This window comes from Panthera onca, chromosome A1, assembly GCF_046562875.1.
Source record: "Panthera onca isolate mPanOnc1 chromosome A1, mPanOnc1 haplotype 2, whole genome shotgun sequence".
NCBI classification, from domain to species: domain Eukaryota; kingdom Metazoa; phylum Chordata; class Mammalia; order Carnivora; family Felidae; genus Panthera; species Panthera onca.
The window spans coordinates 218,922,568-218,932,157 of record NC_138339.1 but is presented as its reverse complement, the minus strand read 5'-3'; the positions used below and the strand labels follow the sequence as shown (position 1 = coordinate 218,932,157).

General features: G+C 44.2%; 1 protein-coding gene across 3 annotated transcripts in view; it reads left to right on the top strand.

Moving 5' to 3' along the window:
* The first annotated feature begins 226 nt into the window (after nucleotides 1–226).
* Nucleotides 227–9,590, top strand: part of RCBTB1 (RCC1 and BTB domain containing protein 1) — a 53,089-nt gene continuing 43,725 nt past the window's right edge. For 2 of the 3 annotated variants that reach the window (XM_060637914.3, XM_060637915.3), the window contains exon 1: nucleotides 227–369. The gene's annotated coding sequence lies outside the window, so the exon portion shown is untranslated. Of the gene's footprint in view, nucleotides 370–1,654; nucleotides 2,309–9,590 lie in introns of those variants that run through there. The other variant, XM_078433874.2, reaches the window with a different exon arrangement.

The window sequence follows — 9,590 nt, the reverse complement described above, 5'->3', positions numbered from 1 at the left end:
CACCACGACTCTCCGCAAAGCTTCGGGGCAGGACTAGGACAGCCAATCGGCTTCCAGAGAAGCCCCGGGCCGCCTGGCCTAGAGCCCCAAAATACTGACTCGCAGCCACCGCGGGGCGGGCGGATAAACCCCGAGTCCGCCCAGCGCGCGTGGCGTCGGCGTCACGTGAGGCGGCCCGGCCACGTGACCCGGCGGCCCGGCCCCTGGCGCCCTCTTACCCCACCCCCCTCACTCCGCTCCACCCCTTCGCCGGCCGTCCGCACCGCTGTTCTCTGGCGACTCTCCGGGCCGCCGAGCTTCCGAGATCCCCGCGGCGCTCCCCGCGGCAGGGCCCGGCCGGACGGCGCGAACCAGCAGCTGGCTGCCCAGGTAGCCGGTGGGGCGCGGGCCCGCGCTCGCGGGGGGCGCTTCCGCCCCTGCCCTTCTCCTTGCTCCCCCTTCCCCCCGGGCCGGGCTGGTGTGCCCCGTTCTCCCACCTCCTCCCTCCCTCCGGCTGCGGGCCTGGGCTTCCCGGCCCCCGGTCCGCGGGGCGCTGCGACCCGGCGGGTGGCGGGGCCACCGGCGCGGCACCGTTAGCAGCTCTGCTGGCGTTTTCTCCGAGGAGGAGGGAGAGGGTGCAGGGAGGCTAGGGAAAGTTTTCCCTGCTCCCTCTCTTTTTTGAGCTGCTAGGACGCGGCTTTGCTCACAGCTGCAGCCTGTTACCGCTCTGGGCGCTGTTTTGCTGAGAAGAGACCTCCCCTCCGACTCTCCTCCCCATCCTCTTTCGGCCTTTCCCAAGATCTTAGCATCTTCTTCATCTCCGGGGAGGGTGGTGGTATCACAGACCATATTCTCCACCGTCTCCCTTTCCCCCACAACACGGCCTCCACAACGGGGCATTCGCTTAGGGACCTTTATCCAGGAGTGAGGCGAAATGAGTGAAATATTTCTCTTGTCCTGCCTTGGGTGCACTAACCGCTCTATTTTATGTGAGATGACCATCTAGGCACGCTCTGTTCCGCTCCCGTAAGTGGCTTTTTGTGTATGTTTGTTTGCATGCGAGACTTTCCGAAGCCCTCTTTGCAGCTGGGAATTGCAGTTTTTAAAGCAATATTGTAATGTTGCTTTAAAAAAAAAAAAAAACAGGTTCAGAGTCTTATTTGACTTTGGCCTATTTATTTTTGGGGGAGGAGGATTATAGTTCTTGGAGGCAAAAATTGTGAGTTTCTAATACTGTTGTGCATTGTGGGATAGTAACATCAAAACACCAAGGTATATATCATGCAAAAAAGAATGGAAAAATGAGCTAACCCTGAGGGAGGTTTATAGTGTGTTTTAAACTTTAGAAATATCTATTTGAAGTGACCACTGGGTGAATTTCTCCGCTTCGAAGTGCTTTCAGGGTTGAGTAGGTAACTGTATGTTTTCATTCTATTTTTTTTTTTAATTTTTTTTTAATGTTTATTTATTTTTGAGACAGAGCATGAATGGGGGAGGGGCAGAGAGAGAGGGAGACACAGAATCGGAAACAGGCTCCAGGCTCTGAGCCATCTGCCCAGAGCCTGACGCGGGGCTTGAACTCATGGACCGCGAGATCGTGACCTGAGCCGAAGTCGGGCGCTTAACCGACTGAGCCACCCAGGCGCCCCTGTTTTCATTCTATTAATCCGTGGCATGGATATCTTTTATTCCATTGTGTGAATCCCGTCTATTTATTAAGTACTTCTAGACAGGTCCCATTTCTTCTTCACTCTAGAAGAAGAAGGGTATTAATCATTAACGAGATTTCTTCCACAGTGATTTTTATGTGTGTGACCCAAATGATAAAGTTCTGGGAACTTCAGAAAGCAAATGGCTTTAAAAAGCTATCAAGTTTGCAGCTTAAAAAAAAAAAAAATCTTAAAAAATTTTAAAGTAAAGAGTGCTTATATGTTGCAGCAAGAGCTTGGCTTCATCTTAATAATCAGCAGCTCAGGGGCACCTGGTTGGCTCGGTCCGTTAGGCTTCCGACTTCAGCTCAGGTCATGATCTCATGATTTGTGGGTTCGAGCCTGGTGTCGGGCTCTGTGCTGACAGCTCAGAGCCTGGAGCCTGTTTCCGGTTCTGTGTTTTCCTCTCTCTCTGCCCTTCCCCAGCGCTCTATCACTCTGTCTCTCAAAAATGAATAAATGTTAAAAAAAAATTTAATCAGCTCAAGCTGGGAAGTCTGAGACCATGTCCTCCTTTATCTGAAAGTCAGAGTGGGGAAGATGAAACTGAAGGGAAGTCAAAGACCATCATCATCATCATCATCATCATTATTCTGTTTTTCTGTGTACTGCATTAAATAGTAAGTCAAACATGGCAAACAACGTTTGGGCCCTAATGGAGTCTAGAGTCCAGGCAGGTCCTTACTACACATTTTAAAAATATTCTGTGGTTTAAAAAAAAAACCAACTAAAAATGTTAGATATTGTATACATGTTGAGCAGTGAACAGGAGGCATATGATGAATGTTGTTTGACTTTAACAGAATAGATGTCACAGAAGAGGTCAGTTAATCAAGTCGGTTATCTAAATCAATTACGTGTTTGACCCACAACATTTTAAAATTAAAAAAAATTTTTTTTTAAATATTTCCAAGTATATTAAGTCACAATATAGACTTTTTAGATTTTGAAAGGAAACAGAGAATTTAGAAACTAAAGCAAAAAGAAGAATGTACATCACCTGTAATTATACCATCTAAAGATAACAGTTAATATTTTGGGGCATATATCCTTTTTACTGTATGAGTTTATGGGGTTGCTGTGTTCAGATAGTGAGATTTCAGGTTGTAAGGGATACTGTGATAATCCAAATCTACTTCATACCTGAGTCTAGGAGAGCCAGTAGCAAAAGTTTCAGTATTAAAGAACTTAGTCAGGGGCGCCTGGGTGGCTCAGTCGGTTAAGCGGCCGACTTCAGCTCAGGTCACGATCTCACGGTCCGTGAGTTCGAGCCCCGCGTCGGGCTCTGGGCTGATGGCTCAGAGCCTGGAGCCTGCTTCTGATTCTGTGTCTCCCTCTCTCTCTCTGCCCCTCCCCCGTTCATGCTCTGTCTCTCTCTGTCTCAATAAATAAAACATTAAAAAAAATTTTTTTTTAAATAAAAAAAAAAAAAGAACTTTGTCAAATCTATTTGATTTTGAGTTTAGATAGATTTGGATAGCAAGAGTTCAAATAGCTAGGGATACCTTTATTTTTTTTAGTATTAGATTTTACTAAATGATATCATACTCATGCATACCTAATAAATTGTAAGGCGTGAAAGGACTTCAGGAGATAATGAATTTCATTTGGGAAAGACTGTACTCCAAGCATTCCTGAAAGATGGTGTCTATCCTCCTCACAACCCCAGAAACGAAGATTCCATGGCTTTCCTGAGACTAACATTACTATGGGGGCAAAAGCATATGTTTGCAGAGATGTTCTTTTCAATACTTATGCAAGTGTTTTAGTTTTGGAGATAGTCTGACCCCCTTCTATTGCTTCAGTCATGAACTCAAATAGTGTAGTGGAAACATCTAGTAATATTGTTTACAGCTGTGGTGGTAGAGTGTTTTCAGCCATTACTGCCAGCAGTTCCTCCCATCCCTCGGCTTGACTGCTGCACCTCCCATTAAGAGATGGAGTCTGTGTCTGCTCCATTTGAATCTAGGAGAGACCACCTGCAGTGGCTCAGCTGTGTGAGTGAGGCCTGTGTCAGCCTTAGTTAAGTTCCCAGTGCCCATGACCTCATGAGCAACCTCAGTCGAGTTACTCAAAACACAGAATTGAGAGAAATAACAAGTTGCTCTTGCTTTAAGCCACTGAGTTTGGGGATGGTATGTTACTCAGCAAAAGACGATTGAAGCAGCAGCATAGCACCCTTGGTGTAAAACTAGTTCACTTATAAGTCAGTCCCAGGATGTGATCCCTGAGCGAAAATTGTGGTCAGCGTGCCTTGGTGATAAATCTCTAAATTAAGTCTTTACTTCATGTTTACATAAGGATATACTTATCAAATTAGTTTAACCGAATACTGTGGCTATATCTTGTGCTCTACAAGCTAAGTGGGTAAGTCAAAAATCATTTTGTGTAATTGCTTATTATCATTTTTTTAATGTTTATTTTTTATTTTTGAGAGAGGGCGTGCTAGCGGGGGAGGGCTGGATAGAGAGGGGGGTACAGAGGATCTGAAGCGGGCTCTGTGCTGACAGCAGTGAGCCCGATGCGGGGCTTCAACTCCTGAACCCTGAAATGATGACCTGAGCCGAAGTCAGACACTCAGTCGGCTGAGCCATCCAGGCGCCCCTGGTTATTATCCTTCTTAAGTTAACATGTTTTAAAGGAATTATCCATTATTGAGATGATGGGTGTGTGGTCTTTTCTTACAGTTTGTCATTTGATGAATTTAGTACCATGATTGTAGTTGTGAGTACTTACAGTACACATGCAAGGTCTGCAGTGAACTCATGTATGAGAGGTGCTTTGTTCTCAAGGAGGGTGAATCTTAGGCAAACTGTTGTTTCAAATGTGGATATTACTGGACTTTCAACAGATAATGTATTGTTCAGGGGCACTTCTCTCATCGTGTTTAAATGAGCAACTGTCCATTCCAATTCTGGTTAGATCAGTTTAAGAAAAAGACCCACTTCACTGGAGAAGAAAAACTTGGAGGAGATCAGAGGGGTACTTGTACAGACTTCTGGTTTCTAGCTTCCACTGGGCTCATATCCCCTTTATTGGTTTCTCTGTCAGTACTCTTCCTGCTTTAGACGTTAGACCTTTTCCATTTTTTTCCCTCCACTCCACGTTCTATTGCTACCTTTCCTCTTACTCTCAACAGAAAGCCTTCTCTCTTTCTTCACAGGGAGAAATAGATGACTTCAGAAGAGAATGACCCAAAATGCAAATCAAACCCACAATGAGATATTACCTCACATGCACTAGGATGGCTATAATAAGAAAGACCATAATAAGTGTTGGCAAGGATATGGGGCAGTTGGAACCCTCATAAGTTGCTGGTAGAAATGAAAAATGCAGAGAGAAGGGGAGAGAAAGGGAAGAGAAAGAAATTGTTTCCAACTTCTGGTGCCTCAACCATGAAATTCACTTCCATCTGTATCCATCTTTCTTCTCTTTTGTTTTCACAGAAGAAGCTCCCCCTTTCTATAGCTTCTCTTGCACCTCTGCTTCAGATTCCACTTCCTGTTACTTATTTAGTGCTTATGTCCTGCCCTTATCTTTCTCTCTTACTGGGTCCTTCCTGTGAACATTTAAACATTTTAAGTTTCTTGGGGCACCTGGCTGGCTCCGTTGGGAGAGCATGTGACTCTTGATCTCAGGGTTGTGAGTTTGAGCCCAACATTTGGTATAGAGATTACTTAAAATCTTAAAAACAAATTAATAAGTAAACCTTTTTAAGGCTTTAATATGTTTAAAATAAAAAGGTGACCCAAAATACATCCTTCACTTTCAGCCAATTTTACGTTTACTCCTAGCTAATTTTCTTTTCCTTCACAGTCAGACTTCATGAGCAAGTTGTTTATAGTCATTGTTTTCACTTCTTCACCTTTCACATGCTCCTCAGCCTGCTGCAATCTGGTCTCGTCCACCCACAGCTTCACCGAAATTCATCTCGTGAAGGTCATCAATAATTCTTGCCAAATCCAGTGGGCATTTCTTAGTCCTTACCTTGTTTTGGTCTCAACAGCATTAGACCTTGACCTGCCTCCTTTGTGTGATGCTCATGTCCCTAGGCTTCCATGACTCTATTCTCCTGGTTTGCTTCCTACTCTGCCTGTTCCTTCACAGTCTCTTCCGCAGGGGTGTTCCTTGTCTCTCTGCTGTCCGACTTTCTTAGAGTTCTTTCCGACATCCTCTTCTCTTCTTACTCCACACACTTTTCCCTGGGTGATCTCATGCCAGATTTCCACATCTTCAATCCAGATCTCTTTCTTGATCTTCAGATTTACAAATCTATGTATTGGACATATCCACTTTGATATCCCACAGGTGGCTAAACTTAAAATGTCCAGGGTGGAATTCGTCATCGACCCTGAAATTTGCTGTGTTCTGGGTCCTAGTGAGTGACACTACCGTTCACTCAGTTACTTAAGCTGAGCAGCTGGGTATAATCCTTCGCTCTCCCTTTTCCCTTATCCAGCTCCTCTTCTTCCATTCAGTCAGTTGCAGAATCCTCTTGAGTTTGTCTCCTGTCCAGGTTTCTCCATTTCCACTTCCTTGGTACAGGCTTCTTTTCTTTCTTTCCTGGCTTGCTGTAGCCACCTTAGGCTCCCTCTGAGTTTTCTTCATCAGCATCTGGTCCATACATTCAGCCAAAGTAATCTTTAACGGACGTACATCTGATCATACCACTTCCCTGCTTAAGGTCTTTCAGTGATTGAATGTTGTTCATAGGATAAAGGCTAAGCTTTTTGGCTACAGCCATGCTAAATTTCTTTCAGTTCTTCCACCTGGCATATACATTCACTGTTCCGGGTGCCTGTCTTCTCACAGGTAGTTGACGCTTCCCAATTCTGGTGTTTCTGTGGCATTCACAACTATCCACGAGAGCAATGGCCACTCTGGTGTACATCTGTTTATGTGCCCAGACCTCTCTGACCCCATGTAAGTTCTGCCAGGGTCAGGGAAGGGTGTCATGGTGTTGGCTTTGTGTCCTTTTTACTTGGAGGACATTCAGTAAACTTTCATTGAAGGACTACAGTACGGTTCTGCCTGTCCATTGCTGGAATTTTAGTTTGGCACTAGGCCATTGCAGGGTATGGTTGATACTACTCCTATGGCAGAGGATAGTAGGTAAAATCACATTAGAGCTATTCACGTGGGACGGGTTATGATACCGTAAATAGATTTGAGCTTAGGTCCCTGTATTCCAGCTTTGAACACATTAGAAAAATAAAGTATAACTGTGTTCTATCCATTTCTTTAGGCTTTTGGCCCATCTGTATTTATGTAATTTATTTTACAAAACCTTGAATGTTTGGGGAAACAAAGAACAAAACTATAGAAATTACTGCAAATCATGGAAGTTTTTTGTTTTAAAAATGAAAGTATCTCATGGAAGCAATACTTGTATAAGATTACAGTCAGCTTCACAACCCTGGATATCTTTTTTTTTTTTTTCCTGCTAATACTATTGCCACTGGGGTTGTTTGCTTTTATTTAAATTTTTTTTTAACGTTTATTTATTTTTGAGACAGAGACAAAGCATGGACGGGGGAGGGTCAGAGAGAGAGGGAGACACAGAATCAGAAGCAGGCTCCAGGCTCTGAGCCATCAGCCCAGAGCCCGACGCGGGGCTCGAACTCCCGGACCGTGAGATCGTGACCTGAGCCGAAGTCGGACGCTCAACCGACTGAGCCACCCAGGGGTTGTTTGCTTTTAACCTGAGCACATGGCTTCATTGGAATTATTTCTTCATTTACAATGAGCTGTCAGATTCCCTATGTCCTAGAATTGCCTAAAGTTTCTGTGCAATGAAATGAAAGTGGGCTTTTGGATGATGAGGATAAAGAATTGCTTCCAGAAGCCGTAATTGCAAATTGTGTTTCAAGTAAAGTAACTTCCTGGCAGTTGGGAAATGACGTATGTCTTCTCCAGTGAGTAACACATTTGAACAAAAGTGATGAGACCAGAGGGTGGTCACTGTGTTAGCAAATTCTAAAACAGTCTGTTTTTATTTTTATTTATTTTTAAACGTTTGTTTTTGAGAGAGAAGGAGAGCGTGAGGAGGAGGGAGAGAGGGAGAGAGAACACCAAACTGGCAGGGCAGAGCCCAATGTGGGGCTCGATCTCACAAGCGGTGAGATCATGACCTGAGCTGAACTCAAGAGTTGGACCCTTGACCACCTGAGCCACCCTGGTGCCCCAACAGCAGTCTGTTTTTAAGTAAAGGTAGGAGGATGACCTTGTCACCTGTTCATAGGCATCTTCATGAAGGACGCCATAAACTCTTTTGGAGAATGCCTCATTCTCAAAGCCCCTCTATCTTTGTGGATTTTGTCAGGTGTTCAGGGCATTCTCTTGCATTCTTGTAGTAAGATAAGCTTGCAGAAAAGAGAAGTGGATGACAGCTGTCCTAGCAGCTGGGGCACTAAGAGCATCATGTGTCTGAGCAGATCTCCAGAACTTTGTTTCTTTGCAGTACTTATACCACAGAATGGGTGCAATAGTTAAAAGTGTTTTTTTTGTTTTATTTATTTATTTGTTTGTTTTGAGAGAGAGTTCAGGGAAGGGTCAGAGAGAGGGAGAAAGAGAATCCGAAGCAGGCTCTGCTCTGTGAGTGTAGAGCCTGACATGGGGCTTGATCCCATGAACTGTTAGATCATGACCTGAGCTGAAATCAAGAGTCAGATGCTCAACCAACTGAGCCACTCAGGTGCCCCTAAAGTCTAATCTTTAAAAAACAATTTTTTTAATGTTTATTTATTTTTGAGAGAGAGAGTGAGTGGGGGAGGGGCAGAAAGCGAGGGAGACACAGAATCTGAAGCAGGCTCCAGGCTCTGAGCTAACAGCACAGAGCCCAATGCGGCACTCGAACTCACAGACCATGAGATCAGGACCTGAGCCGAAGTCGACACTTAACCGACTGAGCCACCCAGATGCCCCCTAAGTGTAATTTTACTTATAAAATCTTGAGGGTGAGTCTGTCTTAGAGTAGAGGCTCGTCTGGACCTGGGAAATACATTTGGTATCTAAGTCCTAGGTGTAGCATCTGCTCAGTCTCAAAAAGCCCATCAGAATAAGTATGGAAGTGGGGCCGCCTGGGTAGCCCCCTCTGTTGAGTGTCCGACTCTTGATTTCGGTTCACGTCATGATCCCAGGGTCGTGGGATTGAGCTCCGCATTGGGGTCTGTGCTGAGTGTGGAGCCTGCTTAAGATTCTGTCTTTCTTTCCTCTGCCCTTCTCCCCCGCTTGTGCGCACACACTGTCTCTCTTAAATGAACAAAAAATAAGTATGGAAGAAATTGATGAGAGTAATATTTGGCTCTTCTGTAACTTGAAAGGTCTTTTTGAATTTCTTTTGCTGTAGTATAGATGTATGACATGACAAGTTGTAAAGTTGCACCCCAGAAGTTTACCTAAGACTTTAGAGCTTATCTTTGGAAGGCTTACTAGCATTGTAATATAATACTCAAAAACAGAGAAAGATGGCTACACACTTAAGTCTTTTGTGCTCAGACAGGAACTTCCATTGGTAAAAAAGGAAGAAAGCTATAAAAAACCCTCATTCCTGCAGGAAACTGGGTAATCTTCACTGAGGAAATGCTTACATTTTATCATCTGCTAGAACACTAAGAATTTGGTTTCTGGGATTTCATGTAGCAGTTTTCTGGGATATATAATTTTCATATAGTTGTAACCTTTGTGCACATATTTTTTTCCATATATACATTAACGTGTATCACATAGACTATAGATTTGTATGTTGTATTCCGTTGTTTGCTTACTCTACTTGTATTTGTATTCTAGGCTTCTGCTTCCTAGGATTGGACTTTCTATTAGACCATAATCTCCTCAAAGGCAGGGACGTAAACGTATTGCTCTTGATGATTTCCCCCAGCCTTCTTGGTGTGTGGGGTCATT